This window comes from Marmota flaviventris, unplaced genomic scaffold (genome assembly GCF_047511675.1).
Source record: "Marmota flaviventris isolate mMarFla1 unplaced genomic scaffold, mMarFla1.hap1 Scaffold_54, whole genome shotgun sequence".
NCBI classification, from domain to species: Eukaryota; Metazoa; Chordata; class Mammalia; order Rodentia; family Sciuridae; genus Marmota; species Marmota flaviventris.
The window spans coordinates 676,516-690,482 of record NW_027288344.1 but is presented as its reverse complement, the minus strand read 5'-3'; the positions used below and the strand labels follow the sequence as shown (position 1 = coordinate 690,482).

The 13,967-nt window shown below is 34.8% G+C and overlaps 1 pseudogene; it reads right to left on the bottom strand.

Moving 5' to 3' along the window:
- The window catches only part of LOC139704335 (transcription factor JunD-like), a 69,206-nt pseudogene extending 55,703 nt beyond the window's left edge, over positions 1 to 13,503 (bottom strand).
- Between the last annotated feature and the right edge of the window lie 464 nt (positions 13,504 to 13,967).

Here is a 13,967-nt window from a genome sequence, read left to right as displayed (position 1 = left end):
TTAAATGGCAATTCATCAGCCCACAGAAAACTACCCAGAGACAGAACTGTATGAAATTTCTTCAAAGACCATCAATGTATTGTCAGCTCCTGACACAGGGATGTCAGTCTGGGGAAATATTATTTTCTCTCCATTTTGAAGAGAGTGCATTGAGAATATATTTCAGGGGCAACATAACTTTTTTTTTTTTCTTTCATGTTAAGAAGCTCTTCAGAAACAGAGCTCACAAGACAGATTTTGTAGAAGAGTAAATGCCTGGAGATTACAAAAAAAAAAAAAAAAAATCAGTGGCCCTGAGTGACTCAGTAAGGAAATAAATCTAAAAGGCTCATTAGAACCTGAAAAGCAAAAAAGTAACTATTTCTAAAAATAAATATGTTCATTAGTTGCTATCTCCACAACATGTCATTAAGTAAACAACAAATTATGTATGAATATTTCTAGAATCAGCCAAAATTTATTCCATATGATTTTATATTAAATCCCAAAAATCCAGATAATAGAATTCACGATTCACTGCCAAAAATATTACAGAAAAAAAAATTTTAAGGAGTGGATGTTTAGTAATTATGTCATTTAACAATTTTATTACCATATGATTTTAAAGAAATTTATTCATTTTCCTGCAGCCATAGTGTAGAGAAATTTCTTATTTAGTTTTTCCTGTAGTAATTAACAAAGATAAGCTCTATAATCCACTTTAAATAACCTAACCTTACAATCATACAAGAAACCTATAATAAATGATGAGTAAAAAAAAGTCAATTTTAAAAAATAATTTAAAACTTTTTCTTTTTTTTTTTAAAAATCAATCTCTAGCTGCATTTTTGATCCTTTTCTCAACTTTTAAGCCAAAAATATATAAAAGACAGAAGTTTGAACTTCAAATTTATACATGAGATATGTTTATTAACTATAAAAATATTCAAAATCTTTAGAAATTTAAGAAATACAAAATAAAAACCCATCATGGGAAAAATTAATATTGATGAACATTTAAAGCAAATTAATAATCATTATCTCAAAAGAAGTTTAAATTAATATCTATTTGTGGAAACTATTTTGCTATTGAATATACATGATACTCCCCATCACAGAGACTTACTGAAATTAGAGCATATGTGATCATGATAACATGTAAGTATGCAATGGTACTCATCCAAACACTTGAAGCCCAAGGGCATGACTCAATACAATATACATATTGGAAGAGATAAATAAAAATCTGTATGAAAAATAGTCACAGGTGCCAGTCACATTTCACAATATATCCAGTTTAAAAAAGAGCATAAAACACTATGTATAAATTTTACATAGGTGCCTTATGCAAGTAGTATTTCACATGTGTACATTTTTAGAAACAAAATATATAGAACTTATGAGAAAATAAAAGTCACAAAAAGCACATAAAAGACTGAATTATACATCCCATGTAAATAATAACATTCATCATTACAAAGGTGATCATATTCCCCAAAATTAACTGACAATATATCTCACCAAAACTGCTATGTACAAATATGAATATATCAGAGTGAAGTCTACTTTTATGTGTATTGTATAAAGCAATAATTAAAAAAAAAACTATAAATAAATATATGATAAAAGAAAGTAGGAGAATAGGGAAAGGGGAACTACTGGATACTGAAGGGGAGCAAATTATATTTTATGTTTTAAGGTTATGTCAAAATAAATCTGACTATTAAATACAACAATAATGTAATAATAAAAAAAAACATCAAGCTTTACTTTAAATGAAGTAAGAAACCAAAGCATATTTTTTTTTAAAAAATTCATCTACAAAGATATATGTAACTTTAGCCAAAAACCTTTTCAATTATAAGAGCAATAAAAGAACTTATCATGGCCTACTATTCATATATTTTTATTGTGAAAATATAATATTGTGAAAATATAATATTACAATAATAAAGAATCACAATATAAATAAGATCCCCATATGAATATATATGTACATAAAACAGTATGCTTTATTGCAATAGCAAATTCTAGATAAATCAAAGCATAACAAAAATGATCTCAACAACTTAGCTAGGACATTTCTCAAAATAAATTTAAACCTGTTAGGGCTGTTTACTGGTGAAGAGTCCTTGCTTCCCCAATGCTGAGGTATAACACCAGAGAAGTGCGCCAAGGCAAGTTTAGTGGAAAGTAGAAGCTTTATTAAAGGACAGTAGAAAAGACTTCTCCCCAGAAGAAAAAGGGGACCAAAGAGGTAGAATCCATGAAAGGGATTTTTTTTAAACTAAGGTCGTTTTAGCTTTTTTATAGCTAAGGTCTTCCTTCAGCTATCCTGCATTCCTGTCACATTGCTGCCATTTGTTCTGTTTTCTTGCAGTGTTGGAATGTAGGTGGGAAGATGCAAAGTGTGGAGGACAGGTGGGCTGAAGGAGTAATCTGGGCAGAAAGGGCTTTTGGATTAGCATCTCCATGTTTGCTGTGAGCTGCTTCATTAAAATTTCCTTGGGATGGGCTCAGGACCTTGGGGATATTTTTAATTCCCCTTATCCTGGACTCCATCCTCAATATGGTGTTTATTCTTGATTTTAGTGGATATTAGACCAAATTTACCTAACTACATATCTGTAAATCTGGCTCTACTACCAAGGATATGGCTAAGTAGTACAGTATCCCTGAGTTCACCTAACTTTAACAAAATAATAATAATGAAGAAAGTAAAAATAAAAGAATGTCAAAATGAAAGTTAGCTAGCTAAAAAGGAATTTAGGTACCCAAAAATGACAGCTCCTTTCCTGTAGGAAAATGGACCTTGGAGATTTGATTTTGATAATTATTCCACCTGTCAATCTCCAGCATCTGGTAAGACACTGGGCTGTAGGAACACACCTGCCACATAGTATTTTATTCAGATTCTGAGGATGCCCTTTGAGCATAAGGAAGACAGCAAAGAGTCTCTGCCACTGACATGTTCCCCACCTGATTGGCCAGTAGGACTGAGGACATAGTGGCCAAGTGGAGGAGTTAAGCCTGCAGACTCCAGAGACTGCCCAGAGTCCCAATGTGCTAGCTCCTGTTTTCAACACAGCCAGTCTTGTGGTTCCAATAGTCTTTCTCCCCAAGCCTCCCTTGCTAGGCCAATGCACACTCACCATTTCCTGGTTCTCAGGAGTAGGGCTACTTGGGATCCTTAGTTCCTGCACAGCAGAACAACCTGTGACTCTAAAGTGTGAGACTACAGATGGCAAAAATGGAGGACTCAGGAGATAAGAAGTGAAAGCCCAACCTCCTCCTCCCTGATGACACATGATTAGACAGTTCCCACAAAATGCTTTTGATTGGAAGTGGCTTCAGATCATGAACATTGAATCTGAGAGAAGTGAGCCCTTTTTTGAGGACAGGGAATATTATCCAATCCAGGCATGAATAAGGGCTAGAATCTCAGGTCGTTGAGTGCTGTATTTTTTTTTTAACTGAGAAATGTACCCCAGAGTCTCAGTCTCAGGCTGCTATTATTTTAAGGCAAGGTTGTTTTCCCATAAGTGGGAACTAACCCAACCAACAGAACATTTTCATTTAAACTTACATATAAATCATTTCAGTTTATGGATTATATATGCTTGTATATTATTAAGGAATTAATATAAAATAATGACAATAATTATCAAATTTTATTTATTTTTTGATCTCTGTTATTTTTAGGTTACAGATTGAACTTTGAACTGGGAAGAAAACCCCTAAAGTAAAAATGTCCAACAAAAACAACACATAAGGGGCTGGGATTGTGACTCAGCAGTAGAGTGCTCACCTCCCATGTGCAAGACCCTGGGTTCAATCCTCAGTACCACATAAAAATAAATAAGTGAAATAAAGGTATTGTGTCCAGCTACATCTAAAAAAATACATTAAAAAAATAAGGTACAAGGTGAGAAATCAGCCTCTACCTCAGAGCAAAGACTGTCCAAGGAAGGGGGCATGACTCTTGTCCTTGGACAGAAACACAGAGCACTCTTAGGCTCATACCCACACTGCTGAGCTGTTTATCTACAAATAACAGGAGAGATCTGCTGTGCTTGGTGTCCCTGACTCAGTCAGGCTAGGTGGGGATCCATAGCAACCCCCTAGCAGCCACCAATCAGCATGAGACAGGGAAAATTCCTGGGATTCCAAATGACACTTCCAGTAGTTTATGGTGGTTGATAACCTTTTGGGAAACCATATAGTTCAGCATATACTCCCCTCATGGCCTAAGCCAATCTATTCAACTGAATCCCCATCTTGTACTAACCAATCAACCAATCAACTTGTTCCCTCCAGAGAATGTTCTAATCTTGTTTTAGAGTTCTTTATGATTTTCCCAAGGTTTGTGATGATTTGCTAAGAGATGATATGATGTATTTGGGTACCTACCCTACCCAAAAAGTTATAAAACTGCTGCAAACCCCGGGCTCAGGGACTCTAAGCTACCAGTTTCTGTGAGTGTGGAGGACTGAGCTAGATTGCAATAAACACCTCTTTGGTGCTTACATCGATACTGGTCTCTAGTGGTCTTTTGGGGGTGCCGCATTTGAGCATAAGTCTCTCCTGAAACCCATGGGAAAAGAGACAGCACTCCACTTCTCTAGGACTGTAGTTTTATAGCACAAAAATTACAAAAGGGGGGTGACTTGAGAACTTACACGAATAACAGGATTTTCACAAGCATAATACAAAGACACATAGTAGGTTAATGGTCTAAATGGTTTAGCTCTTAGGGAGTAAATTTAGATCACAACATCAGAATTTATGATACACCACTAAAGTTTCAGAGTGAGTTTTTATTTGGTCAGAGAAAGCCAGAATTTATGAGTCATCACTAAAGTTTCAGGGAGGGTTGTTATCTCATCAGGGAAAACCAGACATGGGTGAGTTCAAGGCACTGGCAGGCATTTCAAGCAAGTTTACAAATCACAGTAATTTATAATGAAGCAAAAGTTAACTTTTCATGCCTTTGTGATGAGATGGCTCCCAATCTTAAAAGGAAATTAGGCTGGATTTTTCAATTGCTATAGCCATAGCTTTTAAAGTATACGTTTCATACTTTAACAAGTATGAGAATTAAATTATTAATATTAATTACTACTAATTTTTTAAAAGACTGAATAAAATAGGAAATTAGATATTTGTTATTAAATGCATAAAAATTTTGATTAATATAATGATAATATAAACATGGAAATTTTTGACAATGATAAAAAGACATTTAATATAAGGGATTCAATATTATAAGTCCCTCATGTTCAGTGGGTCAGTCCTTCAATGATATTTTTCATTTTTTTTAGGTCATTTTGAATTACACTTCTGCAAATGTTTGTTAAGTATACAAATTTAAGATTTTGTATTTTGTAAAGTAGAAAAATGGCAGATTTGAGCTCCTTTCAGGATTTTAAAACTTATAAGCCATTTGGGTCATCTTAGCACTTTTTTTTTTATATTTGCACACAGTCCAATTCTAGAGAAGAATGAGTTGGAGATATAGTCTACTGTTCTGAGCAAAAGAGAAATTGCATTAGGATATTTCTAAAGGTTTTATCTTTTCTAACTGTTCAGAATTTTTGGTGATTTGAAAAAAACATATTTATTTTAAGAAATGAATTGTTTGAAATTAATTATTTATCTTTCCTGCATTATTATTCACTTTCATGATTTTTTCAGAAGGACTAACAGAAGAGAATTCCAAAAGTGTTTCATGTAATTTCTAATAATGAAGATAGAAAGCAGAAGCAAAACATCATCTAGTTTGGTGGTTCTGCCTCAAACTAAAGAGTTACTTATTTATTTCTGCTATTATTCACTAGGTTCCTGAGGTTGCAGAAATCACCAACCAACACACATAAAAGTCTTGTTAGTTTGATTCTCACAACCAATTCAAGCTAAAATATACGAGTATCACTGTAGTTTCAGACCAAAGGGTGTTTCTAAATAATAAAAATATGTATACATAAATATATAAATAAATATAAAATAAAATATAATATTAGATAGATTTTTTTTCTGAATAATCATTTTTACAATATCCCTTTAGACACAGTTCTGGGGACAAAGTGTCACAAATAAGACATAAATCCTACATTGCTACACAGAGTAATTAAGGCACATACTAAGAGCTTGGTATAAAACTTGGCAGAGTGACATAAATAACTAGAGAACATCATAGAGTATTATACCTAAGTGCTAAGAAGCAAATTAATAGTCTTTAAGTACATGAAGAGACAAGTGATCATAACAAATTTTATAACTCAGTTGCTGCTAATATACAGAGATAGAGATATTTATTAAGAGATGGTTTTATGAAGATTTTTGGTTTAAAAAGGGAAAGATCAAATAATGGAGGTGATTTAAACATGAGCAATAATATTTTTCTGCATTCAGTACCTTTTCTGCAGATATATCAATTATAATTAATTCCAACCAGAAAAATGCAGAAATAGTGTAAAGATTATTCACTAGGAGTAAAACTACTTAAAAAGAGAACCAAAACTTTCATTCCTGTCCAAATGTTTATTCCTGACAAAAAGACTGCTTCTTTTGAACTATTTCTGTAGATATGATTTTTTTGTAATAAATATTTGTGATTTTTTTGCATATTACTTAATATATTTATGCTTCACATTTTCTCTTTTGTCCTATTTTACTACCTATATTCTGAAAGAAAAAAAAAATTCTAACTCCTAAACTCACTTGATATTTGAGATATCTTCTAATTAATCTTAAGCTTACATAATTTCTATAATGAATACTGTGTTTTCAGTAAAGAATGACTATTTTTATGCACATGACTCATTTACAGGAGTTTTGTTGTGTTTTTTGGTTTTATTTACAGTGACATTAAATAAAAGGTTAATGTTAAACCAAACCACAAAAGACCACCAACTCAAATTTTAAATCAAATTAAATCAAGATTGTATTGTGTACACAAAAGCTGGCCAGGACTGTCTCTTACAAGACTCCATGCTAGAGATCATCCCCCTGATCTTCAGGAAAACGTTTTTACAGCACAAAAAGTTACAAAGGAGGTGGGTGTCTAAGGTACTTACAGCTAACAAGATTTTGACAATCATAATACAAAGGCAAATAGCAGGATAAGGATCTACGTGGCTAACATTTCAAGGTGGAAAACAAATTCAGCTCCAGACATTAGAATTTATAAGTTGCCACTGAAATTTAGAGAGAATTGTTATTTGGTCAGCAGGAGCCAGAATTTATGAGGCACCAGTAAGGTTTTAGAGAGGGTTGTTATCTGGTAAGGGATAGCCAGGCATAGGTGAATTCAAAACACAGGTAGAAATTACAAGCAAGTTTAAAACATCAAAATATTGTCAGGCTAAAGAGAAATTTTAGTTTCCTTACACAAAACAGAAATACACTTTTTACCTCTAAAAGCTCTAAGAGAAGATTTTATTTATTTTTGTATTTTCTCATATCTAATGGCTTCTGGCATTCCTTTGTTTGTGACTATAAATGCTTCTCTTCTGTGTTTATGGGGCTTCCAAAACAAAAAATATAGATAAGCCCTTTTCGTAGGGAAGATTTTTCAAACATAGCAAGTAACTACCTTTAACCCACAGGGTCTGACAACCATATTATAGGATATGAAAGATGCTCCAATATGCTTGTTCTTCCAACCATTGTTTGCAAAGGTTGACAAAAGTCAATTCATTGCACAGAATGAGTGAGGTGAGTCTCTGCTCTGCAGTCCAGAACAGGATATAAAAGAGCCCCCAAAGTGAGTTTAAGACAGGGCTTTACATGACATATCTGACAAAATCCTAAAAACAAAAGAAAACATAAATTCAGAGAGAACCATACCCACATAATCTCATTTGACAGAATCAAATTCATAAGAGGAACAGAGGACAGAGGTAAATCTAAAGGGGTTTAACTATATTTTCTTTTTCTAAATTGCTATTAATGTCTCCCAGGATTATAGAGTTCTGGATCTCCTCAGTTACTACTTTAACATTACCTTCAACCTACAATGCATGAGGCACACTGAATTTACCCTCATACTCATGTACTTATCACTTAGTTTTTTTCTATAGAAAAGCATATGTATATTAATATATTTTCCCACATTTCCAAGATTCTACCCTGAAAATTTCTGTGATATCACTTCCCTGAAATGCATTTTCATTATTTCATGTCAGTTAATCTAAGTATTCTATATCATGTGTTGGAAAAGTTGAGACAACTCGAAGGCACTTCTTATTTGACTATTTATAAACTATAATTAAACGTCAACCTCAGTACCTCCAAAGAACTTAAGTCTCATTCACCTTTCTCATTCACAGTGCTTTATTTTTTTAAGTAGGTAGCAGAAATTTTATTTTGAAGAAGAGTAAGTGATTTAAAGCCATTCAGTGTACTTTAGAGGATCCCAAAAACCTATGGTTGTGGTTCTTAAACAACCTTACCACTGAAAGATCTAGATTACACTCCAGGATGGACACTGATACTGTGCTTCCATGGGAAATGGTTTCTTGGTTTTGAATATTGTCTTTCCCTTTCCCCTATAGTATTGGAAATGTGTGGATTGTGTGAAGTTTTAGAATCACTATTTGCAACACAGTTAGCATGGACCCATTTGTTAATAGAAGGAATCTATATTCTGAAATAAAAAGACCCTTCACCAAGGCCTAAAGAAGTGATAAAATAATCCCTGAAAAAAATAACAGTCATCCATTAGATTTTTTTTTAAATACTAAGAATAAGTTTAGTTAGTAATACATTACCGTACTAGGAAAGTGGTATAAATGCAATTTTAATTTTTAAAGTTGTTTCTGATTACTACAAAGAGAGTATAAAAAGCTGGGTACATGGGATGGAGTTGTGTCTCAGTTGTAGACTACTTTGCTAGAATGTGCAAAGCACTGAGTTTGATTCTCAGCAATACATATAAAGATTTTTTGTTGTTTTATTTTTTTAAATACATGACAATGGAATGCATCGCAATTCTTATTACACATATAGAATAATTTTTCATACCTCAGTTTGTATATAAAGTATGTTCACATCAATTCCTGTCTTCATATATGTACTTTACTTTTTTTAGAGAGAGAGACAGAGAGAGAGAGGGAGGGAGGGAAGGAGAGAGAGAGAGAGAGAGAGAGAGAGAGAGAGAGAGAGAGAGAGAGAGAGAGAGAATTTTATTATTTTTATTTTTTAGTGTTCTGCGGACACAACATTTTTGTTTGTATGTGGTGCTGAGGATAGAATCCCGGCTGCACGCATGCCAGGCAAGTGCACTACCACTTGAGCCACATCCCCAGCCCCATATATGTACTTTAGATAATAATGTCTATCACATTCCACAATCCTTGCTAATCTTTACACAACACTCCTACACTGGCTACTTCACATAAACTTGCCTCAGGGATTCAATGCATTAATCAAATAGATTTTATTCAGCTTATGCAGTGCTGTTGGAATGGCTATTATAAAAATCTAAAACTGTCATGTGTGGTGGCATATGCCTGAAATTCTAGAAGCTATGGGAAATGACACAGGAGAATTGTTAGTACAAAGACAGCCTCAGTAACATAACAAGGCTACAATCAACTTAATGAGAGTCTGTCTCAAAATATAACATAAAAAAGAATGTGGATGTATCTCAGTGGTATGCAACTCTGGGTTCAATACCCAGCACCATACCATACAAAACCAAGCAAATATCTCATAACTAATAGGGATTCAAGGGTACACAAATATGTAAAAATGTTGGTGACAATATAAATTTAATAAATATATTTTTTATAAAAGTGTTAAGGTGCTTTAAAAGCCCCAAATAAAAATGCCACACAATCCACTAGTAATAATTTGGGGTAGCAGTGCAAAATCATACATGCCTGTACTCCCAGTGGCTTAGGAGAATAAGAGGTAGAAAACTAGGGATTTATTCTCAAGTTAAAGACCAGCTTCAAGAACTTGGCAAGGTCCTAAGAAACTCAGTAAAACCCTCTCTCAAAAATAAATTAAAGTGTTGGAGACTGGGTATGTAGCACAGTGGTAAAGTGCCCTGGGGTTAATCTCCAGTATTTAAATAATAAAATAAATAAATAATAATTGTTGGTAAAAAAATGCCATACAATCCAGTAATAATAACTTTGGGTATATATGTAAAAAAATTGAAATCCTTTTGCTAAATGTATTGCCACACATCTATTTTTCATTGTACCTTTATTCACAGTATCTAATAAAAGGGAACAAATAAAGTGCCTTTTAGATAGAAAGTATATCAGAAAATGCCTTCCAGTTGTAAAGCATCCAATTAGTCCATCCCTTCAGAAGCTACACACTTAAAATTCAAACATGTCCCTAGAAGACAAGACTCAGAGAATGGTGTTTTCTAAATACTCAAAAAAAATTGGAATCTCTGGGAACCTTGTTTCAGATATTCTAAAACTCAGAACTAGGTCATATGGGAGGTCAGAATGAGAACACAAGACATAGTAAAATCTTTAATGGGGAATCTTAACTCAGACACTGACATAACCAAAAGCAGAGTTGCAGATAAAAAAAATAGATTCTGTTTTACTGATTTCTGGATTATGGATTCAAATCAAATACATATATTAGAAAAAAAGTTAAGGCTATTGGTTAAAATCTACATAAAACAGCTATTAAAAATGTACCAGGTGCTGGATGTGTTAGTGCAAGTCTGTAATCCCAGTTGCTGAAGAGGCTGAGGAAGAATTATCAAAATTTCAAAGCCAGCCTTAGCAGAAGCAAGGTGCTAAGAAACAGAGTGAGATCCTGTCTCTAAATAAAGTAAAAAAAAATAATCCTGGGGATTTGTCTTAGTAGTCAAGTGTTCGTGAGTTCAGTCTCCAATATCCCCCATGAAAAATGTACCAGGGGGCTGGGTTTGGGGCTCAGTGGAGCTCACTTCTCTGGCACATGTGAGGCACTGGATTATAAGGTCTATCAACAACTCTCTCTCTCTCTCTCTCTCTCTCTCTCTCTCTCTCTCTCTCTCTATCTCTCTCTCTCTCTCTCTCTCTCTCTCTATATATATATATAGTGCCAAGATATTGACATAGACTTTGATCTAAAATGCATGTAATTTAGCCCTTAAAATTGAAGTTGCTTGGGGCTGGGGATGTGGCTCAAGTAGTGGTGGGCTCGCCTGGCATGCGTGCAGCCCGGGTTCGATCCTCAGCACCACATACAAACAAAGATGTTGTGACCACCCGAAACTGAAAAATAAATATTAAATTAAAAAAAATCTCTCTCTCTCCCTCCCTCTCTCTCTCACACACACTCTCTCTTTAAAAAAAAAAAAAAAAGATTGAAGTTGGCCAGGCATGGTGGTGCATGCCTGTAATATCAGCTGTTTACAAGACTGAGACATAAGGATCATGAATTCAAAACCAGTCTCATCAATGGTGAGGCACTAAGCAACTCAGTGAAACCCTGTCTCTAAGTAAAATACAAAATAGGGGTAGGGATGTGGCTCAGTGATAGAGTGCCCCTGACTTCAATCCCTGGTCTCCCACCCCCGAAAAATGGGGCTGAGTAAATAGCTCAGCTTGTAGAGTGCTTGCCTTCTAAGCATGAGGCCCTGGGGTCAATCCCCAGTACAGAGAGAGAGAGAGAGAGAGAGAGAGAGAGAGAGAGATTGAAATTGCATGTAATTTAAATTCAAGTTAGTCCCACTTTTATTTTTTCCTGCCACACCGGAATAAAAGAGTTTCCTGAAATATTTGGAATGTTTGTGGGGGTTATTTATTTATTTATTTTTTATTTACTTATTTTTATGTGGTGCTGAGGATCCAACCCAGGACCTTGCACGTGCTAGGTGAGCCACAACCCCAGATTGCCTGACCATACATAAATAAACAAACAAATTAATAAATAAATAAACCCTCAATTGATGACACATTACTGTTTTTAAAAATCCTTAATTGGGACACATAAACCTCATTTAGGAGAGATTCATTATTTTTAATGTCACCTACTTTTATTCTGCTTTCTTCTCATATGAAAATCTCAGAATGATAAATTAAAATCTTTTAAAAATGCCCTCCAGTTCTTGAAGAAAACACATTATAAATGATGCATACATTTGAAATAAAACATGGGAAAATGATTAATAATGCTGAAAGTGGAGTTTTGAGATTAACCAAAATTTCTCAGTTTGCAAATTGAATCTGGGTGCTTGTCTCATAAATTTTGAAGAAAAAAAAAATCTATTTAAGCAAGAAGAAATAGAACGCCCACCAGGTCGTATGAGGAATGATACCAGAAAAAAAAAAAAAAAACTCATTTTTGTGTGCCATCTTAGAAGTTTACTGATGGTTTTAGGCAGAACAGGAAGCATAATGCATTTAGAATAGGCTTTGGAAAAGGCATCCTGACTACCATATGGGTTCACTTTCATTCTTCCTATGACCCATCTTTTTTTTCTTCAAATTCAATCAGGAATCACCCCTGGGACAAAGGACTTTGTTGAAGGTGTTCCCACAAGTGGGCTTCAAGGTCTTTTACATTTGAAATAGGCCTTAATGGTGCTCATTAACATCTATAGGTTAGCCACCAGGTGTGTTTGAGTGAGGCCCATTATCCACATTACATGGTCATTATACTATCTATTCTATTTTATACTTATTCTCTGTGAACAGAGAACCCTAGTTTTGGATATGTGAACAGGGAGCTAGAAAACTAGGGGTTTATTCTAAGACCTATGGAGAGCTAAACTGAAGTTCTAGATTTCAGATTTTTGTTTTGGATTTGAGATACTGCTTCTGCTACATTTAAAAATCTCAGGACTCATGAAGAGAATGAGTTAAAAGCCAGCATCATCAAACTTGTGAGGCCCTAAGAAATTCAAAGGGACCCTGTCTCTAAATAAAAATATTAAAAAAGGGGTGGGAATGTGAATCTGTGGATGAAAACCTCTGGGTTGAGTTTCTGGTACCAAAAAGAAGACAACATACACATAACAATAATAATAATAGTAATAATAATAATAATAATAATAATAATAATAATAATAATAATAAACAAACAAACAAGCAAACAAACCCTCATGAGTAACAAGCCCTAAAATTAACAGCCTCTCTCATGCATGAATACAATAAATGGATTTGTAGTTCTCTCCTCGTAATTATCTCAGTCTTCACTATGAAATCTGGAGACATGCTGGACTCATGGCACATGGAAGCCCACAAAGGGCTTTAGAAAGAAGCTGAAAACACCATACAATTATAGAACAAAATGCCCAGGTTTTCAACTGCTGATCTAAGCCTCACTAGACTAGTCAGAGGGAGGTGAAGGCTAAGCTACCACAGAGAGACCCTCTGGCCACAAGACTCTGGAGAGGACCACGAGGAGTCCCTAGCCATGACTGCCAGTTTCCACCATTGCCACTCCTGTCAGCTTTAAGCCCCCTTCCTACACAGTCTCAATATAACAAGGCACACTTACCATTTCCTGGCTCTCAGGGTTCTCAGCGTTCTCCCTGTGGTTTGTTTTCACATTCTGCATAGCAACAGACACCTGGGCTCCGGATCCAGAACAGAAGCTACAAAAAGATTGAAAAAATGGCGGGTTCCAGACACCAAGGGAAGAGAAGTTTGTGGAAACTCTCCCCCTCATCACTGGCTGTGTGAGGATTGGACAGTTCTCACCTAAGGGAGTGATTGGTCAAGGCTTCAGGCACTGCCTCCAACCTGAGCCAAGTGGGCACAGAATCAATGTCTGAATGACAGGCTGCTCCATTGTCATTGTTAACTGACTACAGATCAGGGCTGAGAATATAGCTTAGTCAGTAAAGTGCTTGTTTTGCTTATATAAGGTCATGGATTCAATCCCCTGCACTACACACATACACTCCCGCCAAAAAAATACATTAAACAACGGACTTTTGGGACTAGGGTTATGGATCAGTGGTAGAGAACTTCCCTAGCATGTATGAGGTACTTGGTTGAACACGAAACACCGCATTAGAA